The sequence below is a fragment of the Triticum aestivum genome, chromosome 4B, assembly GCF_018294505.1.
Source record: "Triticum aestivum cultivar Chinese Spring chromosome 4B, IWGSC CS RefSeq v2.1, whole genome shotgun sequence".
NCBI classification, from domain to species: Eukaryota; Viridiplantae; Streptophyta; class Magnoliopsida; order Poales; family Poaceae; genus Triticum; species Triticum aestivum.
The window spans coordinates 561,769,565-561,776,193 of NC_057804.1; the positions used below are offsets into that span (position 1 = coordinate 561,769,565).

Genomic DNA, 6,629 nt, shown 5'->3' on the forward strand with positions numbered 1-6,629 from the left:
CATCCCCAACCATAGGACCGATCGCCTCGTCGGAATAGGTTCTGAAGAAACTTAATTCAGCGTCGCCATCGCCGCTGCCGAAGCAAAGACGATGAACAACCTAACAATCTAAACTACTAGAGTAAAAAACAATCCACACGCGTGGATCCGGCGACCCCCCTCACCACCGACGACCGAGGCTGACGGCGGAGGGGAGCCGCCGAAGGGCGGCAGCGTGGGAAACTCCTGGCAGCAAGTGTAGATATGGATGTATACACCCGTATTTAGACAAATCTATGACAAGAATTTTGGAACGGAGGAAATATTTTTGTATATACATTTTTAAATAAAAATTGCACTTTGAAAAATGGTATTTTCAAACTGGTCTATATGTAGCCCGTCCTACACCAGGCATTTTGGGCTGATAGTCTATATAATTTGTCACACGTGGCTTTCCGTAACTTTAGTGTAGAGCTTAGAACAACTCTAGCAGAACCCGCAAAAGACGTCAAACCGCAAAATTCCAGCGAGTATACTGGTTCGGCCCAATTTTTCGGCCAGAACAGAGCCATCATACTCGCCCGGCCCGTAAAATATTTGCCGCGGCCAGCAAACCACACGCCCCGACCACTATATCTACGGTTCTGCGGCGCGTTTGCGGGTCGAAACCCTATCCCCCGCCGCTGCCGAGCCACGCAATTCCCCACCCTCCTTCTCCACATTTCTCGTCGCCGGCGACCACCTTCAGCCTTCAGCCACCATGTGGGGCCGCATGTGAAGCTCCGGACGCGGCTCCGACGCAGAAGCGACCCCGAGCGCGAGCGACGCGTCCGGTCGGACGACGCGAGGAAGCGCGGGGCGAGGAAGTGGACCAACCGTGGCCTCTCGCCACCGCCGAGCTTCAGCCTCCGGGAGACGGAAGAGTACGACTGTCGACAACGGCCGTACCCCGTCCTCTGCCGCGTCCTTCTCCTCCGCGGCGAGATCTTCCCAAGCCGAGAGCTCCTCCTCTTCCAGCGCGGGCCTTCTCCCCATGAAGAGGGAGTGGTCGGAGGAGCCGGAGGACGTCGAGTTCGTCCCCGTCAAGGAGGAGCCCGAGGAGCTCGGCCGTCGCGGAGTCGTCGGGCCGGAGGACTTCATCGCCGACGTCGACGCGGTTGTGGCCGCCATTGCCGAGCGGAGCGTGCGCAAGGAGGCGGAGCGCCGGCGCCACGCCGAGGAGCTTGAAGACCTCCAGTGGCGGCAGGCGGTCGCGGCCAACCTCGCCGCCAAGGAGAAGGACGACGAGTGGCGGCGCATCCGCGAGGAGCAGAAGGCGAAGTACATCGACCTCTGCAGCTCCAGCGAGGAGGATTGAGCTCCTCCACGGCGTCGTCCATGGCCGCGAGCTCGCGCCGTGAGATCCGCACCCCCTAGTACAATGTAGTATGAAATAGTGTTTGCAGTGCTTGATCATGTGAAATATATGTAGTATGTAGTATGAATTTCCCGTGAAACTATATTTTCAAATTATGCAGTTTTATCTACGGTTTTTGTTCGGCCGTGCTAGTTTTCGAACCGCAAACGAGATCTTCGTGAAACTGCAAACGCGTTTTGTGGGTGGAGATTTTACGGGTCTGCTAGAGATGCTCTTAGCAATCCGAAAGTCTTGTTGCACCGATAATCGATTATATAGGCGCTCTTTTAATCTGTGGTACTCGACAGGTGTATTTATAAATTATGAGTTACCCAACAGCATGGGGTGTTCAGCACGGACGCGGACTTTTAGAGCATAGGCTCATGGACACCCTCTATCCATACCCTCCAATATAGCTTTGAGATCCGTGCTAGACAACTAACTTGCTGCGTAAAAATTTCTCTTTTTTGTTGCTTCCAAATAAAACAACATGTGAACTTCAAACTTTGCAAAATAGCAAAATATTCTTACTACAATGAGAGAAAAAACTTATAGATTTTTTGACGGATATTAATATACAAAATGAGATTTTCTTTATTAAAAATGTTATTTTTAATACTTATGATGTACGAAAAAATCTGAAAGTTTTTTCTCTCATTGTAGTAAGAATGTTTAGCTATCTTGCAAAAGTTTTAAGTTTATATGTTGTTTTATTTGAAAGAAACAAAAAAGAGAAATGTTCTTGCATGAGTCGTGATGCAAAGATGGATGGCTAGATAAGGGGGTGCACCTAAGCCTATACTTCACAGGATATTTTCCTGTTCAGTACGGCCAGCTTCTTCGACCTTCGTACTGGATTGCTTTGACCAATCTTGAATTCTTGATCAGCAGTACTCTGGTCAACCTTAATTAGGAGATGGACCAGGTTGAGCAGCGCGTGAATCGGACCTACACGCTGCTGGCTCGACCAGTGGAGCGTAAAAGTACAAGCCGTAGAACAGACCAGGTCCGCCATTTCCCATTTGTCCTACTGCCAGACCCGTAGAACCCTAATCTTTCAACCAGGCGCGCGCATGCAGCGACCTATAAAAGGAATCCACCATGCTGTCTCTCCTCCAACAGCCACTTCAAGCCAGGCATTCATCAATCCAACCCCGTATCAGCATTTCAGCAACAGCTGCTCAACCGTTCGCACCGTACGTGTGTACTCTGAAACTAGGGATACGTATAGTATGGCGACGATGGTGAAGGCGGTGGTGGTGGCCGTGCTGCTGGTCCAGTGCTGCAACGTGGTCCTCGCGGCGAGGCTGCTCGAGGGAGACGGCGGTTGGCTGCACGGTGGCGCCGCCGGGGCGCTTATCATGCAGATCCTGGCCGGCCACTCCCCCGGAGCAGGAACACCCAACCCCTGCACCCACGACCCCATCAACAACAACCCGCCTGGCGCGGTATGCCACGGCTAGCCGCCGGCAGAGTTCGATTAGTCAATTGCATGCGTACATGCGTAGATGAAGTTCGTCCGGTTTTACCGATTTTTTGTTCATTTGTTCTTTCATTCTCTAAATGTAATTATAGGGCTTCCGAGAAAGTATGGAGCCCTACTGGTAGTTTTTTCAATTTTGGTTAGTTTTAGTACATGAATTTGTAATAAAGTAGTCTTTGGTGTAGGTCTGTAACAACTGACCAAACTATATAAAGATCTTCATAAATCTATTCACAACCATGAGTGGAAGATTGTTGCATGGGGTTTGAAATGTTTTAAAGGGAGAAACCGATGCATTTTCACTGAGAAAATACTCACGTACCGAGAGGTGGCTTTCACACCTTTTGCGAACATAGCACACTTTGCTACTGCCTCCCATGCAAGTTTTCTCGGGCATACATACGCGGTTTTCAGCTCGGGCCATACATTTCCAAAGTTTGAATAAGCGACTTGCAATGCTAGTGTTAATCGGTCGACCAAAGCATGCTAATTTGGGGTCAAGAAAGCATGCAAGCTAACCCGGGACAAGTACTATTTTAGTAACGCTCACGTTAGTCTACACTAGTAAGGATGCACGTGCACGCACGTCTCAATAAACATGTGTATTTCCAAACAATCAACATGTATGAATTTAAATGGAATGCACACAAGTATTACATTGAGTCTATGCGCGCCAAAAATATAACATGCACTTAACATGAGTCAAAAAATATATATAGTTGCACTCAAATTCTGAAAACTTTCCATTTCGGAAATAACATGGTATAGTTCTCATTTCTCACACAGAAGAATTATATATAAGAAGTTCAACCTTTCCACATTTTGTCTCAATATTTGTTTGGTTCAAATACCGCTCTAATAAAGTACACTTCAATCTAGGATTAATCGCTTAAGATAAACAGAAAATCATTACATGTATTATGTATGCATATTCCTAGGATGACAACCCACTGATATTGCTCTCGACTTGGTCTGTATTAGCATCACAACTTCATGTGCTTACTTAATCCAAGTCATGGCCGGATGTGCATATGCTTCAAGCAAGCTATGGTTGAAGAAAACCACCATGTCCCTCTCTTGTTTCTACTCCCTCCATTCCTAAATATTTGTCTTTCTAGACATTTCAAATGGACTATCACATACGGATGTATGTAGACATATTTTAGAGTGTAGATTCACTCATTTTGCTCCATATGTAGTTATTTGTTGAAATGTCTAGAAAGACAAATATTTAGGAACGGAGGGAGTATCAATTGCAGTCCTCCCTTCATGCTTAGGAGGCCCTGAAGCCCTCTTCTTCACCCAAACAGTCTACCTAGAAGAGTTCACCGATTAGTGTCATGATAAAAAATGATGCAAACTGATGAAAGCTCTCAAGGTAACAAAGCTTTTAGACAAAACAGAATGGCCATTCAACCCCTAGTGAATAAACAATATAATGACGATTAGTGCTAGAGAATTAATTAAATTATAGCATTGGACATCAGATGAATTTGAATGAAGTGAAGAAAGAGGTACAACAAAAAGCAGGCGTCTTGAGTAATGAACTAATGATTAACCTACAAATATCATACATGAATGAGGGAGGGAGGAATTTGAAATTTTAGTGGCAATAAGAATGACATGGTTTCGATTCTGAATCTCTACTGGGATGAAAGTGAAAATACAGTGAGAACATAGCATCACAAACCAACTTGCATTGCCTGCTACTCTGCACATGGCTGCAATAAGCATACCTATATGAATGCTCTAGAATTCTGGCAGGATATCACATACACACTGAATGTGTAGCTCCTCTGCTCCTCCGGCTGTGGGATTTTTTTTTTTGGGTAACAAATGCCTGAACCATGGCGTCTTTGCTTCTGCACACAGAATCATGTAAAAGTGTCACAACAACCCATCGGGGCACCCATCAGATCTAATAAGAGATGGCTTGATCAGCAACGATGGACGAAGGAACAAACCATCATCGGGGAACACATTCATATCAAAATAGCGATCGATATGACGAAGGTGTTAGTCACCATCGTGCTAGCCGATAAGATGTGGTCCTCGAGAAAACATTATCTAAATACGGGCTATAGTTTGTGCGCAAGTCTGCACAATTTAGAAACCTAATGTTCTGTCAGTATCTAAGGAACAAGTTAACAAAACCAATTTACAGAAGCAGCAAAAAAGCATGCCTTTGTTGAAGGCTATGAATAAACTAAAAGTTTCCACAAACAGACAAATTCTAGAATCATCTTGCTCTGACACTTTACTCTGAATCATCTACAAATGAATCCAACAGTTGAATTAAATTTGGTTGCCTAGATTTAGAAAAATTGTATACCTGACAGGGACCACCATTTATGATTTCTACATTGCTAGGGATAGGAAGGTTCTACATATTTCATTGAGCACCTCCGGTACACAACAAGCAAGCAAATCGACAGTGTATCCACAGACCTGTACATCTCATGCTTCATGCTCAGATCACTGGGGACTGCAAGAGAAGCAATCAGAGCTCAGTTGGATATCCTATTCCTCAAGAGGAATACTGATGATAATTTGACATGGAAAAGTGCATGTGGACCTGATAGCACTATATGCAAATCACTCAAGGTAAATGACAGTGACAACAATAATATATAATTTGGTTAAACTGAATGGAATCTTATATTTTTACAACTTCTCTGTGTAGGCACGAATCAAGACGACGTTGGGGCAAAGGCAAAATCTATGTTCCTCATCTCAATCTAGGAAAATGTATGCTGAGTTTGATTCACTGATAGTGAGTCTGCATTTTGCTACTATGACGCACATAGCACGGAAGATTGGGACATGAATTTCAGATACCAGGTCGCAGGAGTCGTGCACTTGTAGGAGACGGGAGACTGGCAGTGGCAGGTGCGGCCATGACAATCGTCCTCCGTGGCAGCCTGCCATCTGTAGCGGTTCTAGCTCGATGCTCGATGGCCGTCCTCGGTGGCAGTTCCCGGAGTCCTCGACGGCAGCGCCGGTAGACCTCAAGCAGATCCTGCCGCTCGCCCCGCACGGTGTTGTGCTCACGACACGCCGGCGCGCCGCTCCGTGCCTTCTTTTTGCGTCGGCATAACGCCGCCGCAAGGCTGATTCCCATGCGTGGCCCTGATCTGACCGCCACGGCCCCGCATGGCAATCAGGCCTCACCGGCGCGCGGATCCGGCTGTTGCCTTCCCTGCTGCACGTCACCTCCGGCCAGACGCTGCATCCGCCTACAGAGTCGTAGGCTGCCGCTTCCCCTGGCCCTCTCCCCTGTGGTGGCCGCGCTGGCGACCAGAGAGAGCACCACCGCGCCTCCCCTTGCCTCCCGCTGGTGGCTGCACTCCCTCCCGGCTCCGGCTTCCAGCGCACGCCGCTCCGGGCCGATACGACGAAGAGCGCGCCGACGAGGGCGTTGTAAGGGCGGCGGGGAGAGCCTCCGGGAGGGTATTGCGGACAAAATTTCTGCTTTAACCTTTTGTGCTAACAAATTTCAGACTTAACCTCGTTTGTTAAAAAAGTTTGAATCTGATCTTTTTTGTCACGCCAACATCCTTGGCGTTTGGCTTACACGGGAGACGCCATGTCCATGGCGTCTGGACCTGGCCTGCATGAGCTTAGTTGGTGTTGTTGTGGCAAAGCCAAACGCCATGCTCCTTGGCGTTTGGAGGAAACGCCATACATCTTGGCGTTTGGTCCCTGACTAAGATTTGCTAATTGCTGACCGGCTGCATCGCTCCATGCATGCTCGGCCGTTAACTAGCTTCT

The 6,629-nt window shown here is 47.5% G+C and overlaps 1 long non-coding RNA gene across 1 annotated transcript; it reads right to left on the minus strand.

The window, feature by feature from the left end:
* Window positions 1–3,681: 3,681 nt before the first annotated feature.
* LOC123089215 (uncharacterized) lies at window positions 3,682–6,186 on the minus strand. Its single transcript, XR_006442232.1, has 4 exons — window positions 5,697–6,186; window positions 5,191–5,343; window positions 4,595–4,720; window positions 3,682–4,173 (listed from the first exon to the last, which is right to left on the minus strand). It is a non-coding gene; the product is annotated as an uncharacterized lncRNA (long non-coding RNA).
* Window positions 6,187–6,629: the final 443 nt, after the last annotated feature.